Genomic DNA, 23,471 nt, shown 5'->3' on the forward strand with positions numbered 1-23,471 from the left:
TTTTAACGCTCATCCCTGTTCCTGTGTATGCGCTGCAGGATGCAAAGTTTAAATGACAGATTGAAAGAATCTTCACGGCAGACTGCTGCTTCACTGCTGCAGCTGAGTGAGCAGCGAGTAGACTACTTGTGTGTTTTATATATATATATATATATATATATATATATATTTTTTTTTTTTTTTTTTTTTTTTTTTTTTAACCAAATTCCTAAATCCTAACCCCCAGATCTCCTGGTAGTATGGAGACCTTGGAAGTCTGCATCTCTTTTGCACTGAACGCCTGAATTGATGGCTATAAAACAGAATCATTTTTTCCTTCCCCATTGTCATATATCCGAAAATTGCATCCAAATCTGAAAACACAACAGACAACCTACTCGACGTGGGTAAATATTCATCCTTTCTCTAGCTGATTGATGAACCTCATGGCTATCAATTACGAGATTTTGCCACTGAACATTTTTCCAATGGCCTCATTCCTGTGTGTGAGGATCAGCTTTTTCCGGCATTAATATGATGACTCACAATTCTCTGATCTGCAGTTTCTTTTTGTCAGAGTTTCAAGGAGTCTCTCCGACCGCCGTTTTTGAAAGCGGTTGGATCTTCGTTAGTTAGGTACCTGACATCTCCCCGGGCCCAGCACTGATGACAGTATCTTTGGTACCAACACAAACTGCCAACTCACGATGAAAATAATGAATCCTTTTCATGGATTTTCTGTGAATTAAAATGTCTTTCTCGTGTCATGCAAATAACTCTGTTGGAATCCTGAAATGATCCACTTTTTCACTGAAACAACACATCATAGATAGGGATTATTTACATTAAATTTGAGTCGGGAGTCATTACACTGAGTGGGTTCTTATTAAAAACAGTGAGTGTGTAATTTGTACGTTAATTTGTGAATATTTTGCAAAGATCAGCCAAAACTAACATCACATATCATTGATCAACGTAATATCATGTGACTGAGTTTGTAGAAATTTCACTGCAAAGTTTAGATGTTAATTTGTTCTGTGGTTCACAGTTCATGAAATTAAGCTTTTACTTTTTGGGTATAATTTTGTTGTTGTTGTTGCTGTTTTTTGTTGTGCCATGTTGAGTGAATAGCAGCCCGGATCTGACCCCCACAGTAAAATGTGACTAAAATCCCCACTGCTGGTCAGTCAAACCAAATGCAATTCATGAAATAGAAATTCTCAAAACCAGTCCTGTATTATAGATCTAAAATTTGCACCTCCGGCGCAACAGTCCCTCACGTTTCCTGTCCTGGGCCGCCTTCATTTTAATCACAATGGTTCAGTCCATGTGTGGACATACACACAGACACACATTAACTGTTAACCGAACAGCTAATACACATAAGTGAAAAACAATAAAAATTTCCTGCACTTCATCAGAAATCCATGCACTTTCCTGACCTTCAAAACACAATATATCAACACTTTCGTCCTTGGGTTGCAAGGACCTGTACACATTCTGAATAGTTACACATTTACTCTGTGGCTATTGCGTTAGAAGTGCATACACTCACACAACAACACAACAAAATAACATTTTAGGGATTTAGCGTTAGAGATTCGACTATCCATCAATTCCTTTGCTGCGAGAAGCCTGTGTTGTCTGTTATATATTGACATAGCTCAAGGATTCAAACTGAACTCAACTAAAGATCAAGCATGCTTTGTAATTCCACTCCATCTAATAGGAGCATATAAAACCCATCTTACAAAAAGCACTGGCTGACTTGAGCACATTGATGGAAAAGAGTTCACAGCTGATGTGGAACCCCGATATATCATCCGGCTCTTCGATTTGAGCGGTGAGAAAATTTGGATACAGCTTCTTCACTCCCTTAAAACAGATGCTACCATGTACTTTAAATGTATGCTAGACAAAGTGCCCATATCCCGCATTTGCTGGTTTTCTATTTGTGCCGACCTCTTGCTATACATATCGTTAATGCCACAATATGAGTTAATGCCGTATAAGTTGTAGTTGATTTCATATGTATTGCATGTCACTCCACGAGTTTCAACAAGATTTACGAACACTTGATGTTACAATTATTTTCTGAGAGCTGCTCAGTGGAAAACAGTCCAATCTGCTAGCACGAAAACCTTGGTTTATCATTAAGTGCAGCGCCCACATTAATGTGGTCCAAGCCTCAAAAGAGGCGGACCCCGTACGGCCTATGCTGTGAAAGATTTTGGAGAGAACCAGCCCTCAAGTGTCCCTGAGCAAAGTCCCAGTGTGTCGTGGTGTAGCGCTAAAGATTAGATTAGACTAATACACTTTTTTTCCGACATTCTTGTCACTGAGTGCTTTGAGATGGTTTCATTCGCATTGTTTGAGCAGGAAGTAATTCAATGAGCATCAATGAAAAAGTGGTTCCAAAACATTTCAGAAGTAAAACAAACTTTGAAACATGTGTCACTCAGAAGTATCAACATGACAGCAGAGGCAGCGGCACTCGGACCAAGCCATGGACCATAAGGAAAGCAACTAAAGAGCACATAAAAAGCAAGCAATTAAGATCACCTTTTGCAGGTGTTGAACTTCTTAGGTTCACTCATCACTCATGCTGCAACTTGGGCACAACTACTAAGTTTCCCTGAGCGAACCCGGCCAGGGGCGTGTTCAGAGAGAGAGGAAATCATTTTACGGCACCTATGCCTAACTCAGCAGCGATCATTCATTATCATCATGGCAGAAGCAAGAGTTTGCAGTGTAGAGAAAGCGTGAATCTGACAGAGCAAGAGAACCGAGGATGACTGAAGAGCATAGATGCGGAAAAAACAGTCCTAGTATCAGACTGGTAACTCATTCTTTGGGTTTACAGCTTTGGTGTCTTATCTGTGGTGGCCCCGATGGGCAAAAGACGACACAAAAGAAAAGTACGACCAAAACCAAAAAGCACATTTACAAAAACGGAATCACCATCACAAAAACGAAATCGCAACTGTTGTTGTGCAATTTGTCCAAGCAACAACAGGCTTTATGGCAGGTTGCCCCCTTCCTATGGTTTGCATCAATGTTATTGTGATTCTGTTGTCGTAATTGTGTTCCTGTTTAGGGGGCTGCGATTTTGTTTTTGTAATTGCGATTCTGTTTTTGTAGTTGCAATTCCGTTTTTGTAAATGTATTTTCATTTTGGAGGTTGCCATTCTGTTTTTGTAAATGTGCTTTTTGGTTTGTAGTCGTACTTTTCTTTTGTGTTTGTCGTTTGCCCTTCGGGGCCACCGTACTTATCCAATGTGGGGGACATCATTTTCAGATGCTAACGTGTCAGTGTCAGCTAGATATTTTATTGTGTTAATCAAAGTTTAGTGTGCTGCCAGCAAAACGGAAACATCAGCCAATAGTGGATAAGTCTGTTCCCTCAGGCCAAAAAGAGTTTAGCTAATTCACTGCCATTAACAGTGTTGATGGACTATCTGGTTTGGACAAGTGTAACATGTTGTATCACAACTGTGTCTGCAGCAGCCGCAGCTGACTCCTCTACTCCACCTACCTGCTCGGAGCTAACAAGAGACGCAACCAAGGTCAAGATTTCAACTTCCCTGGCAATAGTTCTGCAACTTATTGAAGAAGACCAGTTTCTAACACTGACGTCTGTCTCCACAGTCAACTCGAAACAAAGTGTAAACAGACATTTTGGTGCTTTAACAAAGACTATCAGTGCATATTTTAAATTGTAGTTTATTTATTATTATTATTTTAAATGACATTAAAGAGTTATTCAAAATACATTTGGTTCAGAATGGTAACTGGCTGTGCTTGTGTTTTTATACATTTTCATTAAATTAGTGGCTACTTCTGTCTGAAAATATTGTGCACCACCTGCTACGTCATGCTGGAATGACAAGGCAGAATGTGAAATCAGCCTTTTGGTGGAAACTAAGTGTAAGATATCCCATCTTTTGTTTCGGAGGAAGTTGACCATAACTGTTTGACCAAAGACCTACTGATGCAGCTAAGATGCTTCTTCCAGAAGCTACTATCCAACAGTGTTTTTCAGAAACTGGTAACTGAGAGGCATGTTGTAATTTCAAATGAGACTTCATAATGCTAAGCATTTAAAATAAAATACAAAAATCCAAACTCCAATTCTACACCTCCATCCAAACTCACTCTCCAGCGCTGTCTCAAGTTTAAATTTAAACGGTGAGCTGATAAAATGAGGTCTCAATCTTCCTGCTGAGACAGCACGAACTAACTCTATCTGTGACCACACACTGAGTCAGCAGAGGATTGTGAGTCAACAGTCATCAGTGACAGTTGTTTCAGTGACGGGGACAATGAAATATGACGACAAAAACTGAAATAATCAAGTAGATCCGTCATGAACAGGATACAAACCTTTTGGGTGGGATGTGCAAATGGCCTACGATTCATCTTTCTTGTCAATGCAGAACTACAGTTTTGGACATTACTCATTGATGTGAAAACAGCCTACGAACATGAATTCCCATTTTACTTATTGCAGTTCTTGAAATCTTATTGAGCACCTGCTGAATTCCGCACAAGACTCACAGAGGACAGGAACAAGTTAATTCGATTTATTCTGACAGAAAAGTGAAAATCATTTGTCTTGCTCGCCAAAAACGACAAGTGAACTTAACAATCTAATACAGTGAGAGCTGCATTTCAAGATCATCAGTTTCCCTGCGATGACCAACTGAAAAATACAGATTAAGGTTCTTAAGATCAAGAAACTAGAGCTAGAAATATCATTTAATATTTGCTGGTTGCAGCAGACTTGTCTCGAACAACTGTGGCTATTTGATCAATGGAAGGTGGGGTTGATTTCAGTTCTCTCACTTTTTATTACTTCCCTCAGCTTTGATCAGAGCTTCTGTGGCAGCATGAGCTTTGATCTGCTGAAATGAGCTTCACTGGCTTGCTTGGTTCCATTTGGTCAAAATTACTAATACAGTCTGAACCTGTGAGTCGGTGCAGCATCATGAGGAATTAAGAAACAGAGAGAAAATACTTTAAGTCTTACTACCACATAATGTATTAAGTATATTACGCGCAAAATAACTTAAAAAATGAATAGCGAAAAACATATTGAATTCTTTAAATGTAACTGCTTTTTACACAGTTTTGAATAGTTTGCAGTATAGTGTAGCATTCATTTCTAGAGGATTTAAAGACCAGCTTGGTCCAGTTGCATGACAGTCATACCCTAAAAATAACATCACTTTCATCTTAATTATGCAGGAAAAGGCACTCGGTGTCTCAGAATGACGTAGGACTCTTTTAGCTCTTCAGAAAAGGCCTATTTGTACATTTTAAAAGGTACTTTCAATTTTTTACATCAGTTGAATGTTAGATTTTCTTGGAGTTAAATGATTTATTTGCTCAGATAAACATATAAAAACAGCACTGACAGGAAGCTTCAGAAAGTGAGGACACTGTCCTCCCATTACTGTTTTTTCCTTTTTTTTATTTTTTACACCATCAAAATCAACTCCCATAATTTCAGACCAACAGGCCTTTGTATGGCCCTATTCAACTACCACAAATACAAGTGCAAAAGAACCTATCACTTAACAAAATGTTCTCTTTAATATGTCCTGGAGCGGTGCTTCAAAATGGGGATGCTCCAATTGATCGGTCACCCATCATGATTAGCCAATAATGATTGGCCGATATCAGTAAGATACTACCTGCCATTTTCGATCACAGTAATTGTGACAGCCAGCATTCTGATGAAGCCCCGCTGGTTGCTCCTCCCTACTCGCTGCTCACTCGGCAGCAGCATGTCTGCTGTGGAGGTTCTTTCCATCTGTCATTTTTAAACAGCACGTTTAAAGTAAATACATCATTTAAAGAAACAGTGCTCATGAAAGTGAGACCGTTGGTTACTAAGTAGCAGGCTGTTAGCACAGCTAACACTTAGCAACACCCGTCGGTCCAGGCGTGACATGCTCAATAGTTGTGAGGAAAAACTGACGATAATAATTATTAACCAGTTTGTCAAATGAATTTTAACCAACACCATATCTATCTATCTATCTATCTATCTATCTATCTATCTATCTACAGTACTCTACAATTGAATAAAATAAATTAAAAATAAATTGGAAGACCTTGAAAAAACATTTTCTCTTAAAACGACATGGACCATCTTTTTGTCTTCCAGTCACGCAGCATCTCAGAAGTTTCTTTGCCTCAGCCATCTTGCAAAAATACTGGTGTTACTGATGCTGCTTCAAATGCGCGATGAGGTTGGTCGTATATAACTTTCCCAACTCTGTGCTGCCACAGGACACTTGTATATGACGTGTTGCACTCAGCACTCAACATCTTTGTCTGATTTTACAATGAAATACTGTAGTTCTGTGGTTCTTCTACATCTAAACACCAAAGCAGGGAATTTACTGGAGAAATGCCTGTACCCGTTTTCTTTTGTTATTTCTACATCCTAATGCCAATCAATCGGTGCAGCCCTAGCACTAGGTCGTCTCTGTGATTTAGTCTTTCACAGGTCACATGGTACGCAGGCGTATATTGAATATATATAAGCACTTCAGTTTTTGTGAGCTCCTTCAGTAAAGAAGTCATTGATTATGAAATGTCTGTACTTCATTGCTCTTTCTGAGCAATGTCTCTTCGGAGTTTGGTGTGTCATGTTGAAAGGAGTGCTGTGTTCTTGGAAGGGAGTTGCTAACAGATTGTGTGAAACATAGTCCATCTCTGTTTTCCAGTCAGGGGGATCTGTCCTTCCACAAGGGAAGAAAGCCGTGGCAAGCCCCTCCATTAAACCCCACGACAGAAAAACAAGGAGGCAGAGAGGGGAGTTTTGACATTTATAGAATTGGTGACAATGAAAACTGTAGTTTTTAACTATACAAAAAAATAAAAACAATTTTGTTTCCATATACTACCATGAAATTCGTTGTGATTCTGACTTGGTTCTCATAAGTGGGTCAAACCTCCATGTTATGAAGTCAATGGAGATATCAGAGCAGTCCTACTGAAGAGGTGGGAGTAGCAGATATATCAGCAAATGATGAGGGATTTTGGTTTCAGGAGAACCATTGCTACCAACTTTTGTATTGTTGTTGTTTTGAATTTTCACGCACTTTGCACTTGCACATCTCTTTTAGCTCCATTTTCTTTGTACATTGTACATTGAATAAATGCATTATTCCAAACCTTTTAAGGGTATTTTTATCTGCTTCAGTCACATGCATTGTGATATATCGTTGATGAAATGTCTTACACTACATCGGTTATCACAGATACTGTGTATCCTGGTATTATCATTATCGTGGGCCAAATATTGCCACAGTATTGAATCGGGAGTCACCCATATTTGTTAATATTACTGCCTATATGTACAGCATATAAACCACGTTAGGTCTCCTGTCCCACTGGCTAAAAAAAAGTGATATGGCAAATGTCATCCAGATTTGGCATGAACACAATAATACAAAATAAGAATGTTTTGTAAAAGTTATTTATTGACCCAGTACATTTTCAAAGTTCAACACTATAAGGAGACTTTGAATCTCAAGTTACTCTGAAGCAGTGAATAAACAAAGCAGTCATTGTGTCATAAAACACACTGATCCAAAGCAGGAGCGCTGCGTATTTTTATCTCTAAACAACCAAGCGTGCAGCAGGGAAAGTGCATGTCTGCTTGCTTGCTTGGACTGACGAGGTTTTTGTTTTGTGTAGGTCCCTGATATTTACTGTATACAACTCTGTCAACTCAGGTCTTGACCCAAATTATTTAAGCCATCCGTAATAAATTCAATATCATACAGTACAAAATTGAAGGAAAAATACTTATTTTTCATTTTTTTGTGCCCAGGCAAGTGAAATTATAAAAAGTAAACTCTGATTTAATGTTCAAGAAATCTTACATTGAGGCCTGCACATTCTTGGAATAACTTGTTCAAGAATGTGTGTAGAGGAGGACAGCAGAAAGCCTGTTTTCACTTTGACCTACTAGTATATAACAGTCTTGCTTAAATAAAGTTATTACCTAAAAACAGCCTCCCAATGAGTTCACTGCCTTCAGGGACATTTCTGAAGTGCATGTCCTTATCTGACTGTCTATGATTCTGCAAATCAGATTCAGGAGCTCACAGAGAGCTCATAAAAATGCCATCACCAGTCGCATAAGACAATTTATATTCAGATAGACGTCTAAGACGATGTATACTTTCTAGTTCCTTTCAAATAGATGTGCCCCCTCTACACGATGGACCCTCTATGTTGGTCTTCAGTAAAATCATTTCTTAATTTTCATAAATTAATCAAAGAAGAACCCTCTGTTTAAATAGATGTTTTAGCATTGACTTTGGGCTTTCTACTGTCTGTTTCAGTAGTGGCTGTCACATCCTAATCGAGTGTTTTTCCAACAGTGTACAGCAGCACACTAGTGTGCTGTGAGACACCATCAGTTGTGCTCTTGGAAATAATCGAATTTCAACTAATTACTCATTTGGGATGTGCAATACAGAAACACAATAGAACCGATGCACAGACTCCCTCATGGCAGAGGGAACTGTGCATGTTGTCTCACACACACATACTCAGAGCTAACAAGTCGGCACAAGCACAACTTCCATGTTGCTTTTAAACCTGATGCACCTGTAACTCGACCACACGCAGAGTTAACAGCTGACATGACTTCTCGCTACAAACTTTTATTTGCACTTGTACGTATCAAGGAGAGCTGGGTGATAAAAAATGTATATATATCACAATGCTATTCTCAATCATTTTGAACAGTGTGTTTAACATTTTTGAATGTGTTTTTGAAGCATCTCTAATATCGGAATGGAATTATTTGAGTTTTATTAGCATCAAACATACAGCAAAGCAAGAAGGTAGCAATCTGTAGACCAAACCATTGCCAAACAGCCCTGTTGCTGACTTGCCTTTTTTATTCACAATATCCGAAGACTCCGTGTACTCCGTCCTAACTGTCTTCAGGTTGACTTGTCGCTCATTTGGTTATCGTTTTTGACTGAGGTACTGCTTCTCCAGAGCGTTCCTGAACGTTTTTTGAATTGATGACATTATAATAATGAGAAGTAAAATTCTCTCCAACCTGCAGCCATCCTCACCAGTCCTTCACTTCATATGTCCGGCCTGGATGCTCCACTTTCTTGTCCCGGTTATTTAGTCATTACGAAAACCACCATAATCTTGCCTACCTCCATCCGCTTGGTATTTCCACTGCATTTGAACATGTGTGATCACGCCCTTGCGAGGATTAGTTTAATAAATGTACTCTACTCTATATGTATTCTGTCTCTGTCCTGTGACAACAGAATGCACACACAATATTTTCAAATTTACTTCAGTCATTACTGTAACCAGTTAGGGGCAGAACACTGCGATCACATGAGGTCCAACAAAATAAGGTAAGAGTGAAGTAAGTGTGATCATAGCTCTTTGCAAGCATCAAGCATTTTCCCCCCACACGATTCTATTTACACACCCTCTGTTTCAGGTCGTCAAGTAATACGTTTCTGGTACGGTTGAAGACAACTCCGTCAGAAGCATTGAGATTGCTGCAGCAAGTGTACAGAGATGAGACAATGTCATCCTCAGATTTTTTTTGAATGGTGCAACAGGTTTAAAGAAGGACGTAAGGAGGTGGAAGACGACCCCAAGAGGGGTACAATGGCCTCAACCAACAGGAATGAGGTCAATGTTGAGGGGGTCAGGCATATGAATCAGGTCAGTGTCTGGAAGATTATCACTGAAGATTTTGAAAGGCGGAAAGTCTGAGCAATGATGATGATTTGATCCAAGCCAGGATGGTGATTATCGTCACTTATCCTATGAGAGAATCAGTGTGATAAGAGTGAATTTGTCAAGATAATCAGCCCTGAAAAAAGGTCAGTGCAGACAATCACAAATGTGAAATGTGTTCAATATTCCCCACCAAAAATAGTTGTGTGGTGAGAGCTAGGGCTGGGCGATTATGGCAAAAATGATAACCGCGATTATTTTGATTTGTATCATAATCACGATCATTCAAAAGATTATTGAACAACTTAAGATTTAGCTGTCTTCAACATTAAATCAGTCAGCATTAGGTCAAATATTTCTCTCTAGAAACACCAATCTGCATGGTCTGGCTTTAGAGAACAGTGGAGACAGGAGTCAGTATTTCGAGCTGGGCAGGCACTTGGCTGGGATGCAAAGATGTTTCTGAGGTTCTGATTCGTAAGCTTTGATGTCAAGTTTTTTATTCATTTTTTCATGATAGAAGAAGTCACTCCTTTGATTATAAAACTTAATAACATATTTGAGCACTCTTCCTGAGTCTCTGCAACATGATGAATGACAAGGAGCCTTTGATTTTATCACCCCATCTCAGGTTGAGCGCAAGGGATTGTTCTTTTGCATTTGTCCACTTCCCAATAATCACTGGTGTTTGAAAGCACCAGCGATTAGACAGATGAACAGATGAAAAAAAAATCACTTGAGATTTTGAAAGTCCTTATGGGTGTGGCCCCCTTTTAGTTGTGCGTCAAAAGTCTCAAAATTGCATTCCTTGAAATCGCTATTTCAGTCAGAATACGATTGTATTGTACAGCCCGACAGCGAAAGGCATTTAATTTAGTAAAACACATGTTCCACTTTCCCTCCCAAAACGCATCAAGGCTTTTGTGTCAGTGGACTCAGGTGTCCACATTCTACAACGCTACAACATTGCACTAGTTTTTAAAGGTACAGTGCTCAGATCGTACGGCAAAAATGGAATTTGAATTTTAAACACAATTCCGTGTTTTGACAAAAGCAATGCAACTGCAAAAATCCTATAACGTTTCATTCTTATAAAGTATTCCAGCTTTTGTCAGAATGTAGGGACCCCTCAAGTGAAAAGATGAGCAAAACAACTGGAAAATGACATTTTACTACTCTGATATGAATAATAATCTCAGTCCGGTCAGCCATTTATATTTCAGAGAACGAGATTATGCATGGCCACATGTTGTGGAGTGTAGGTGTGTGAAGGATGAAGGGCACATTTTCCTGACAAGGTCGCACTCAGTCAACTCTTGTCAGCAGTGCCCAAAGGAGAATACACTTCGAGGTTTTGCATAGCGTTCGGGCATGAAGTACACACAAGCCTAACTGATTGAACCACAAAGTGATCTGGACAGTGTGGGGACAATTTTCATCTTGAGTTGACGGCACAGAGAAGAAAACCAAGGACGAACCATGTGTCAATCAAACAGATGAAGCAGTACCAAGAGAACATTACGTACTTAATTGGGGTGTAACTAAATAGCAACCTCACAAAACGATACGAATTACAAAACAAGGTCCACGAAACAAGTAATACTCACAAGGTAAAAAATAGATATTGATTTAAGTGGTAACATCCACACAAACGGATAACACATAATGCATTATGGAGGTGGACATGAACATGATGGTTTTGTGCGCGTTTTCCACGGAAGAATCCCGAAACAAACAGCATGTTGACTGAAGTCCATTGCAACTCGCCTGTCATGTTCTGTGTCTGTTCCCATGCTTTTATTTTGTTGTTCCCTGCTTCGTTTGCGTTTCCTGTGTTTTTCCCAGCTTAATGGCCGCACAGCTGGAGCTTGTTTGCCTCATCGACGATTCTGGATATAAACAACGGAGCTTCAGATGCGGGGCCAGACGGTCGATTTACGTCCCAAGTTAACCGCCTTTGATTTCTCGCTCTCTAGTTGCCCTGTATCTAAAAAGTTTACGTGTGTGCCTGATGACTTTTCTCAGCCGCCTTCTTAGTTTCTCTCTGTTATTCTGGTCTCTTTTGTTATTCTCCGCTGGTGTTGCACGCGTGAGTACAATTGGCTTTCTGGTTTTCTGGTTTTTAGAGTTTGTTCCTCGCATGAGTGTGATTTAGATCCACCACCGAGCACTTTCCGTTTATTCCACCTTGTCGAGCTTAACTCTTAGTGCGTCTTTTGTTGTCCTCCTTTTTTGTTGTTCCCTCACTCCGCGTTTTGGGTGTGACGTCTTCTGTTATCGTTCCAGTCCGTCTTCGTGTTATATTATTGTATTTAATAAATTGTTAATTTATTCTCCCTTCTCCATGTCATCTGTGAACATGCAGCAATTTTGGGTCAAAACTCTCTAGACAAGCCATGACATCGCCCACACGGCCAGACATATGAAGAGATGGGCCGCGTGAGGACTGCTGCATACTGGAGGACGTCTATTTCTAATTATTTATTGTCACCAACTCAGTTAATGTCAAAACTTTCCCTCGTGCTGGAGGGTCGGGGGCGCTGCCACATAAAAAAAAAAAAAAAAAAAAAAAAAACAGGCGTAAACCCTACACACACACACACATTTACAAACCAGGGTTCTCACCAGTGCAAAATCCCAGGTTAGGGGCCCCCTTCGCTAGAATTTCACCCCCTACCCCAGCATAACTTTAAACTAACTAAAAGTACCCAAAAGAGAAGGGTGAAGGATGTCCAATGTTTTCCAGTCATCAAACTCTGACACATGGCCACCTCCACCTCCCATTGGAAATGCTGCCCTATCCTGGGAAAATTGTTTTTTAATTCATTTATCTTCCCAGTGAAGACTGTAAATGATGCTTATCTGACATCATCATTGGTACAAAGTCAAATTAGAAAAAAGTTGATATGATTCAAGGCAGAGACGTTCCATAATTATTAGATTCAAATGGATTTACTAAGTGAGGATACCTACACACAAATTAATTAAACTCAGTGGATTAAAGAGGTGGCAGAGGGTTTAAACATCTGAGAATGAGTTTCAGAAATCAGCTCATGTGTACAGAAAAAGACAGAATATTGCTGAGGTGTTTCTTGGACAAGCGCCAGCGGATAAGTGAAAACAGAGGGCAAATATAAAAAAAGGAACAGAGAAATCCCTCAGGAAGCAAAAGATGGAAAGAGGCTAAGACAGAGTCTGGAATATCGACCAGGAGACACAAATTGTTAGTGAAAGAAAGATACAGTACGTTCTTCACTCACATGCAGACCCTCACCCAAGGGAATGGAAACATTTTCACACTTAGAGCAGTGCATCAGGACCTTGCTGGGTAGCCAAGCGGTTAGACACGGTGTGATAGGTTCCATTGCGAGTCAGGGAATTCCTATGTCTCCTGCTGGATAACTGAACATGGTCAAGCTGGCTTTATCATGAAAGCAACCAGTTTATTTAGTAAGAAATGATTGAGACAAGGACAGCACAATTCACTGAAATGCATGACGATATACAACTTTGGCTGCCACAATTTAGTTAACATAATCATCTTCGACACAGACATTTAAAATGATGGCTCTACTGCAAATCTAATGAAGTACTTTCTCGACCAGTAGTCAACTAGCAATCAATATTACCATATTAATAGTGTAGGCAACAAATTTTGTGATGTCGCAGCAAGTTCATGTTCAGAAAGAAAGTTGGGTTCCACGAAAACATGACTGCCAGTTACAGAATAACAAAAATTCTCCTTCCTGAGCTTTGGTCATGTTGCGAAAGTGTGCAGCTTGAACTGTCACTGACAGGAAATGATCACCAAGTACACATCGAGTCAAATTCAATGTTCATGTATATGTTGACAAGACAGATCAACTTCTGCAGCATGGTACTTGTGCGGAAAAGGGGCACAACATCTTCAAGTAATGCTTTGAAGCAGACTCATTAAAGAAAGTTTAATGGTACTCCCGTGGGGCACCATAGGCTTGTGATTTTGGAAGGGATGAATTTGGTGCTTTGAAGAGGAGCGCAACAACTGCTCCTTTTCCTCTCAAGATGTTTCCACGTGCCCGGCAGCTGTTAAATGTTGCCATGATTCACACTGACTCGCCGCTCACGTACATCCCGTCTCCATGATCAGCTGGAACCTTGAAAAGGTCCCTCAACAATTCAAAACGGTTTTTGAAAACGTTATGAATATGGATGGTTAAAATCCGTGATGCTCTCTATGGCTACCTTTCAGTAATTACTTACAGCCACTTAATTATCATTATGCATGCTTATTCCATGATAATGCATGTGGTTGTAGTGCTTCTCAATACAACATTTCCACTCCTCAAGGTCAAACCATCCAATCCTTCAAGAGAGATGGGCTAATGAATTTTACTTACTTGTTATATACTGTGTGTTACTTTTATAAAAACATAGAACAAGATAGGAATGTCCCACCACTAATACCAGTGTCGTTACTTGCACTGGCAGTGGCCTATGTTGCTGTACCTATGAACACACTTTTTGCCGACACAGCAATGACAGGAGACAGCAGCAGGTCCGGGACCGGCTCCATCGGCAGAGCGAAACTCATTGTGCACTCTCTCCGATCAGCAGCGATCCATCTCCTCGTATGTCTGACCAGAATGCGCAACTTTAGTTTAGCGAGCAACAGACTTGAGTTATTATCAGGCTTTTAGCTCAGATTATGAAACAGGACGTCCAAAGCCTCGCCTCCCATTTCCCTCCCGACACGCCAGGTCATCGACTGACAAGTTGCTATCTATTTGGACAAAAATTACTTTTTTATAAAAACAAACATCTGAGTCAAATAATTGTTAACAGAGATTAACTCAGTAGCTGCTGCCACAACACTTTCTGATGCAATGGGTCGCCACAGCAGTTTTAGTTGACTGACCCTGATAAATTAAAATGAAATACGTATTTTTATTATGATTCTTTGCCTTACTATATGCTAAGTGCTTACTTTTTGATCATCTTTTTATATATTTATGCAAGATAAACATACAGTTGTACCAGCTGTACATCTGTCATGGTTTTCTAAACTTTCACATATTTAAACTTTCACTCATTTAAACAGTACATATATATATATATATATATATATATATATATATATATATATATATATATAGGTCAAACCATCCAATCCTTCAAGAGAGATGAGGAAGGGCTAATGAATTTTACTTACTTGTTATATACTGTGTGTTACTTTTATAAAAACATAGGAGTGTCCCACCACTAATACCAGTGTCGTTACTTGCACTGACAGTGGCCTATGTTGCTGTCTATATATATATATATATATATATATATATATATATATATATATATATATATATATATATACTTAAAGGCTTGCCACATGATTAAATAAATATAACCATGTGAATGTTGATCACTGTTAAGCTATTTTGCTAGCATTCAGGTGATCATTCACATGCTAGTGTTATTCACTGCACAGCAGTGGGGAGAGGGAGGAGCAAGCTTCATGCCAAAACAATGCCAAAATAGTCCTCTGATTAAAAAGCTATGAGTTGGTTTTGTAAGTGATTGTTTCATGTTCGGAACTTATTTGTGGTTTCCTCCTAATGGAGCGGGTGCAGCGACTCATGACAGGTGGATAACCGCGAGATTGCGCCATAAACAAATATGGTGACCGCGCTGGCCAGGCTACGGCAGCAAAAGGTTCTAGACTATTATGTCAAAAGGACAACAGAAAAACATTTAATTTGATGTGAGACGTCGAATCTCTAGAGACTTAACTTATGTCCGTGAAATATTTAGATACTGTCCACTTGTAGTGTGTCTCCGAAACAGAGAGAACTGCATCTATGAAAGTTTCCACTCCAGACGTTTCAGATTCAGGTGGCTGACGAACGCTGCACCCGACTACAAAACAGCAACGGATCCGTTCGTTTTCGTCTCTGCATAAACAACACCTGAGAAAGGCTGGTCATCTGGCTGGGTGAAATATATGATTATTTGTTGGGCAATTTGCTTAGCGTTCCGAATGTCACGCTCAGACCGGCGGGTGTTGCTTAGCGTCAACTAAACCCTAATAGCTGCTGAGGAACGAGTGGTCTCCCTTTCATGAGCACGGAAAGCCCTCCGTGCACCGTCCTTTTTTTCGGAACAGGTTCATTTTTAGACTGACTACTGGGCTGAATCTCGTAACTAGTCCTTGGCTAGGCGTAGTGGCTTGCAGTGCCACTTTGGAGCGTAAAACTCACAAAGAAAGTAGCATTTGTGATGCAAAACCAGTCAGTTTGTAAATTAAGTAAATCAGACACAAGGATGAATCAAAATCGTATTTTTTTTAACGATTTATCATGCAGGCCTAACTTAAACTATAGTGGGTAGTCCCGGATGGTGAGAAAACATTATTTAAAATGCTTGTCATGGTATTATTATGGTATTATTAATTACTTGTATCTGAACTCAGTATCGGCAAGTGCTCAAACATCAGTACTTGTAATTGGTCGGCAAAAAAAGTGGTATCAGGACATTGCTAGATTTTTGATCAGAGAATACATAGGTGGACAGTTCAGTTAAAGCTCCATTTATTATCAACTATCCAATTCAATCCAATTCAATATCAATTTTATCACCTAATGTCACAAACTGTGCCTTTTCTACAAATGCATATATTTCTTACAAGTTCTACATTTGTTATTCCAAAAGGAGGTAGTTTGTTGACAGTTATTGGGTTTTTGCTTTTGTTTTTTATTTGGCTGTGCAACAATTTGAAATGGGTTCCTAAAATGTATAATAATATCAACAAGCGGGAGTCAACACTGCACAGTGTCTTATGTGTTATTCAGTGAAGATCAAGAGAGGTGAGGATGAAGTCACTCATTTTCGGTAGCATCAAGGTGGAAATGAAGAGCAAAGCTAGGACATTTAAAGAAAAACAATACATTGATATGTTTCATAATCGAAGGGTATAAGCAGTCAGATGTTTCGTATACTACTGAAACTACAAGACAAAGCTGAAACAAAATTAAGAATAAATGGACCGACTTGAGGGATTCACTTCAACGTACAACAAGACACCAAACTCTTCTCAGTGCAGACGCCTTTCAAATTAGTCTCGTCAATGTTTCACTCTGCAGTGAGCCAAATATGAAGTATAAGTCCATTCGACAGAGAATACAGACTTGTATGGAAGTAGGGTAGATTGGCAACTGGAAGCCAGGACTGTTACCCCGGGATTGAGTGACAGCACAGATGAAGTGAAATTAATGCAGACGGAACAAGAGCGGAGCAAAGAAAAACAAACAAAAGCGGTTCATAGAGTTGGACTGCGCAGCATCAAGAACGCTGAATGATGCGTTCACAACTTTAAGACCAAAACGATCGGTTGGACATAAAGTCAAAGACGTTCGCGTCTAAACCCCTCGTTGGACCGGGGAGTTGTGTTTAAAGGTACTTTAATTGCATTTAAAAGGCTCGAGTGACGTGCTGGACTCACCTTAAGTCGAGTTGGAAGCTGCAGGTTCAGCTAAGTGTTCGGCATTTTCGCGGGTATTTACAAACGGCGTATCCCGCACCGTGTCTTCCAAGGTTCAGAAGCGAGTCGCGGACCTGCGACAACCATGCAGTCATCTGCGAGTCCTTGCAGTTGACGCTGAGAGGACGAAGGACGAGTGGGGCTGGCGCTTCCAGGCATGCGGCTCTGGAGCTGCACAATGCTACGCCCCTCAGCTGCAGCCACCTTCTGACACTTCTCTCTCTCTCTCTCTCTCTCGAACATCCTTTATCTTACCGTTTCCTACCCGATCCCTCATTCTCTCTCCCACCCTCTCCTTTTCTTTCTCTCGCTTTCGTTTCTTTTCCAATTCTAATTCTGTAAAGGTACTGGAAAAAAATCACCCAAATGTCCTATTCTTTAAACGATTGACATTTGATAATATCATTTATTGTAAGTCATACACGCATCTACAGTATATTGCAGTCGGGAAAACCAATATAAACAAGGAATAAGAATGGAATAATAATAAGAAACATGTAGCATCTTTTGGTTCCTGCACATTTATTTCCTTTTGTGAGTCCATAACTTGACTCCATTTTTGTTTTGTTTATTTTTTCCGTAAAAGCAGAGTGGCAACAGGGTCAGTGGACTATCTGGTTTCTTTGCCATAGTCTTCTCTATCTATTTGTGTCACTTACTGTACTTATGCAAGAAAAACGTTCAATCACAGTTATAAATCTTCACTTCTCTTTTACAAAACAACCATGAAGCTTAAGACATCTTTTTAATACAGCCACATGAGTGAGGTTTAGCATCATCCACATCTGTACCTCTGTTACTGGAACGCTTCAGCGTGGTTGGTTGAGGTTCTCGTGCACAACAAACAAGATCAAATCTCCTTTATACATTTTCTGATGGCGATCTATTTTTGTCTCTGCATGTGACTAACAAGGTCTGTCTTTGTCTTTTGATCTGGTAATTTACCATGTACTGATTGTTTTGTGATCTAGATTGACTGGTGCATTCAGTGTCAGTATGGAGTGAAGGGTCTTTTGGTGTTTAAGGAACGTCATATTCTTCCTCTGGTGTTTCTTCACATTAGAGTTCAGTCTCGTCCCAGTATTCTTCTTTGTCATGGCTCAGGATTTTCTTTAGATTTGAATGACTCCACCCAAAATGAAGTCTCTTTTTCTTTGTACAGAGAGAACTGAAATGGGTGAGGTATGATACTATTACCAGCAAGTGTGATGTAGTTATCCTGTAGTCATTAAACAATCTTATCTCTAAAATGCTCAGAAAACTCTTTTTGTTTTGTAAATATGACATGAAGATTAGATTGAAGGTTATTCTCCATAATCTTTTTTTTTCATGTTACATATTACGGTTGTGTTTTTATTCATTTGTATCTTAGCTGTGGTGTCTAACTGATGGTATTAGGAAGTGCATTCATTTAGGTAGGACTGAGTATGAAATCACTCAGTGGCCAGGCATATGACACAGGACCCACCAATGAATTTGCTCCCCATCACTGTTTAAAAACATCATTTTAGTTTCACAGACAACTGCTGAAAAAGGTAAATACTTGGACGTCCAGATGCCCTTGTATCTTCACATCCAGTTACTTTATGGTGAAGCTCATGTCATGTGAGGTTCACCACACATGTACTGTGTGACAGCATCATTACGTTTAAACTTATTCATTTCAATTCACACTAGCAAATACATTTACACTACACTCTTAAATTGAGTGTTGGCAGTACCCATCAGGCAGTACCCTGTCTGATTACTCTCGTTTTCAGTTCCTGTATGGAAAAGATTGTGTGTTGAAAACACACAAAATGGCGTGTTTTACCAGCACATTTATTTCGTAGCACAGCGTGGACGAATGTCAATGTAGTCAAGAGACTGCTGAAATTCATTGTTAAGCTGTTGAGCAAAGATTTATATAAAAACCTCATTTGATGTAATTGAAGAGCAACTCACAGTTATTTTAACAAAAGGCTGAGTATTTTATCTGAAACCAACCGTTTGAGAGGGCAGCTGTGATCCCAGGCCCCCCCTATATTATACTAATAGGCTCAGTAGTCCTTGTTGCCATAAGTGTAACACCTCCAGTAGACTAATAGGATTCACTCGGGAGTCAGGAGATTAACGGAGGAACATCTAAGAAGGTGAAAGAAAAAGAATGAAGTGCACAAAGGCATAACAGCCCGCGGCGTCCGTGTAGCCAGGGGCCAATCCATGCTTCTGGGCATCATATCTCACTTTTGCTTCAGGCCAGCAGGGATGCTATTCCGACAGCCAATCCTCAGCTGTGTTGCACAAATAAAGGAGGATGTGATGCGCAAATTTCATAAGAAATTGGTGTTAAATTGGCTCGCTCTTGAGCTGTGCTTGAAGCTGGACTGTTTTTCTGTGATCACACTCCACTTCGTCAATTCATTTTGGGCTGTCAGATAAAGACATCTGCACTTCTGATCACTTTTTTAGTAAATGTGAGGTAAATGGTTTCACATAATCAGCACAGAGGATACAGAGAGAGTATAGTTTAAAGCAGGGGAGTCAAGCCCATTGCAGTGGGTGCGGGTTTTTGTTCCAACCCTGCAAAAACAGAGTGGTTAACCAATCAGATGTCAGCTGAAATAAACAGCAGCAGACTGACAATCCAGCATTACGGCCGTCAGACACCTGCTTGTGGGAATTTCTCTTCGGAGATCAATAAAGTATCTATCTATCTATCTGTCTAAGATGTGCTCCTGATGAGTTGGAGCAAAAGTCTGCACCCACTGCGGCACTCTGAGGACCAGTTTGACACCCCTGGTTTAAACTCTGATGTGGCACCTAGTTATTCTGAGCTCCTGCCTCTTGTGTCATGCATCTCCTCAGCAGAGCAGGTCACTCTCTCATGCTTCTGATTACTGAGGTGGGAGTAGGTTTGCAGAGCTGAGCCAGAAGGCTGAAGAAAATCAAGTATCTAAATCTTGTTGGAACTCAGTAAATGATTTATTTTTCCAGACCCCGTTTTCCAGATCTGAGTAAATATCATCCAATTGCAGCTAATTCTCCATTTAAGAGCTTGGAGTTTAAACTGCATTTAACAAGACCAAAAATAACTAAATAATAATAATGGGCCTGTTTTTAACCTTTGCAAGTAAAATGTATTTGTCAATGGAATCATTTTAGGATTTGAAACAATATAGCAGTCTGAGTTTAGACTTTATCACAGCTCCAAATACAGCTGTGGTAAAGTGAAAACAGTTTTGTGGGACTGTTTAGACGTCGCTAGCAACTTCTAGTAACAAAGAAATGTCCCCTGATTTATAAACAAACAGAGTCTTTGCCTGTGGAAACGGAAAAAAAATCCAAAAATTCCAGCCAGACAAATTGGAGATGTTGAATGTGTTGTTGAAAAATGTTGTTGTTGTTGAAAAAAAGCATGTTTGTATATGTGGAGAAACGGCAGACAGTAGACGTCACTGCATATGACAGAACTTGCTCTCATCTCGTGGATTCTTTCAGAGTAGCAGCAGAATTGATCATGCATGTTCACATTTGCAAATTGAGCTGCTCCATTACTGCATATGGAGGTGCAGAGATGGGTTGCTGCTTTTGCTGTTCTCAGGATTCTGATTGCCTTTTGTGGGCTCCAGCTTCTTCTTACAGTGCCACCTACAGTTTAGCAATATCCTTGCAGCAACAATGTTTTCTATAAACGGATGTGTGCATGAAATATGGACATTTTTTAAAACAGAGAGCGTAAACTGTCTCTGAAAATAGCCTGCTACCTCTTGACATCGGCTTAAATATCCCTTTATAATTCCACTGTCACAGTCAAATGTCATTAGAGAGAAGAGAATATGTAAAGTCACAAAATATTTGACAGTTATAGGTACACACAGGCAACACACTCAGGGTGAACCTGGCTCCTGTTCTCTGTGAGCTGTGTCCAGATCAAATTTGCTCCCATGCTGGCAACTTGGCCTCTCAACTGTTCCATGTTCTGCTTCACAAAATTTTTGTGTACTTGAACTTTTTGTTGCTGTTGTAGCAGCTAGTTTTGTGTTCATTGCCTGTGTTCAGTCGTGTGTGAGTTGGACCACCACATGCTTGTTCGTTTGATCGGATTCCTATTTCTGTACAGTCTGACACTTCTTGGACTTGTCTAGATCTGCACACATTTCCTTTGTACATCACAATCAATGTCAAACGGACCGCAAATCTTGTAGTACAGTGCCCCTCTATTCCACACCACCATTTAAACATGGAAATTATATTTTAATGAGCCAAGCGCTTGAGATTCCCCTCTGTATGAATTTATAATCAAAAAGAATAGCAATGTCATGAACCTGTGGAAAAAAGGGAACTTTATGTAATGCGAATTAGAAGTGTTTGTGTCCAAAGAGGGACAACGCAAAGACAAACGCATCCTCACTCGCAGGGCCTCACACATCAGTCTAAATTAACGTTAATATCACTGTATCTCACAAATGTTTCTTTTGTGGACCTGGAACCTACTTTTAAAAGTGAGATTTTTCTTCTTCTATCAATTCAGCCTATGTCGTTCTTACTTTCTGTTTGTCTTTTGCTGAGGAGTAGCTGCCCCTCAGGTCATGAAATTTTAATGTAGCGGCTAATGTCAACTTGTAATTACAAAATCGGCCAATATTGGATTGGTGCTCTTTCTTTAGCAACCCTGCTATTCCCCTGAAACAGACGAGAGGACAAATCAATACTCTGAACATCGACTGCTGCCTCCAACTAGGACATGTCCATTTAGCCAGGTACACTTTTTTGGTCATCTCATTGCATTTACTAATGTTAATGCAGTTAATGCAATTACTGCCATGATATTGTTCAAACCTGTGCTGGAGGGGGTTTACTATCCCCCTCCAGGGAATTGAATTAAACAACACTAATCATGACGGTTGCCAACAGTGTTCTAGAGCAGTGATTCTTAACCATAGGTGGCCTCCTAGAGGGCCACTAAAAATTTTTTGGTTTTACACCTTTGGGCTGTGAGGCCAGTTTTAATACATGTGTGGTGGCAGTAGTGTGTCAATGAATTGACTTGGCAGGTGCAAATCTGTGATAGTGAACAACTATAGAGTTTGAACCATATGTAAGTTCTTGAAAAGAAAAAAATTATAAAGTGATGTTGCCCCCCAACAGTAAAAACTATTCATGAAAGCACCTGTTCCGCAGTTTTGAAAATTAAGTAAAACATTATATGGCAATACTTTCATTTACACTAAACTTATGTCTTCTTTGGAGTTTAAATAAAATATATTATTTTTATTTTATGACATTTCGACATGGTTTCATTATATTTATTTAATTCAGAATTGTATTCAGTTTTTCCATATTTCTCAACAGTTTGCATCAAGTGTATTTTTCTCCCCTCTTTTTGCCTTTTGTGAATTTGATGAATATGGCTTGCATCTGGTTCTGCAGCTGGCTGGACTTTTCGGTGACAAATAAATATCTTTGCGATGATCACATGGTTTTAGGTCATTTCACAAGTTTGGTGTTGTTTGGTTTGTTTACGGGAAAGTAGATTAAATATGGTTGTTGATCACAAATGAAATCAAGAGTAATGAATCAGTTCTATTGAATGGGCCCCGGGCCCATTTGTTCCCGGGAAGATGGGCCCCGAGATCAAAAAGCTTAAGAACCTGTTCTAGAGTACTATATGGAGCAGTTTCAATGCATTTGGATTTTGATTGTGATGTTTTAGTTCTTCAGTATTATGGAATTCTTTCCCATCCAGATCACTTCAGGAGAAGAAAAACGTGAACTCTAAATGATGTTGTTGATGTTCAAAACAAAACAAACCATAGGAAGAAAATTAAATATCAACAACAACACACATTCATTGTGTTTTGGTACGACACTCCGTTTCAGTCAAGACAGTCATGATTGGGGACTTACATTAACCATCTGAAATGAAGATTGGAAAGCAACCAATGTTTGGGTGGACCCACAGCTGTCTGAGAAGGATTCGAATCCACCAGCTGCAGGTGATGCTGCAGCACTAAACATTGCGCCACCATGCTGTCCAGTACCAGATCAAACAAGGTTATTTGCTGCCCAATGCAAAATATTATTTTGCTGAGTAAAAATGCCTTTGGCTGACGAATAAATGCAATTTGTTGATTTGCACACCGACCTGCTCTCAGCAAGAGACTCGCTGCCCTGGAGTCATGTCCGTCACACACACCGCCAAGGTCAATTCACTCCAATGTATCTCTCTCCTCTCACCACATCTCTTGTG

The 23,471-nt window shown here is 39.7% G+C and overlaps 1 protein-coding gene across 1 annotated transcript in view; it reads right to left on the minus strand.

The window, feature by feature from the left end:
• The window catches only part of LOC128758027 (CMP-N-acetylneuraminate-beta-galactosamide-alpha-2,3-sialyltransferase 1-like), a 68,307-nt gene extending 50,903 nt beyond the window's left edge, over positions 1–17,404 (minus strand). The window contains exon 1 of the mRNA XM_053863779.1: positions 17,201–17,404. The gene's annotated coding sequence lies outside the window, so the exon portion shown is untranslated. The remainder of the gene's footprint in view (positions 1–17,200) is intronic.
• Positions 17,405–23,471: the final 6,067 nt, after the last annotated feature.

The sequence above is a fragment of the Synchiropus splendidus genome, chromosome 4 (genome assembly GCF_027744825.2).
Source record: "Synchiropus splendidus isolate RoL2022-P1 chromosome 4, RoL_Sspl_1.0, whole genome shotgun sequence".
NCBI classification, from domain to species: Eukaryota; Metazoa; Chordata; class Actinopteri; order Syngnathiformes; family Callionymidae; genus Synchiropus; species Synchiropus splendidus.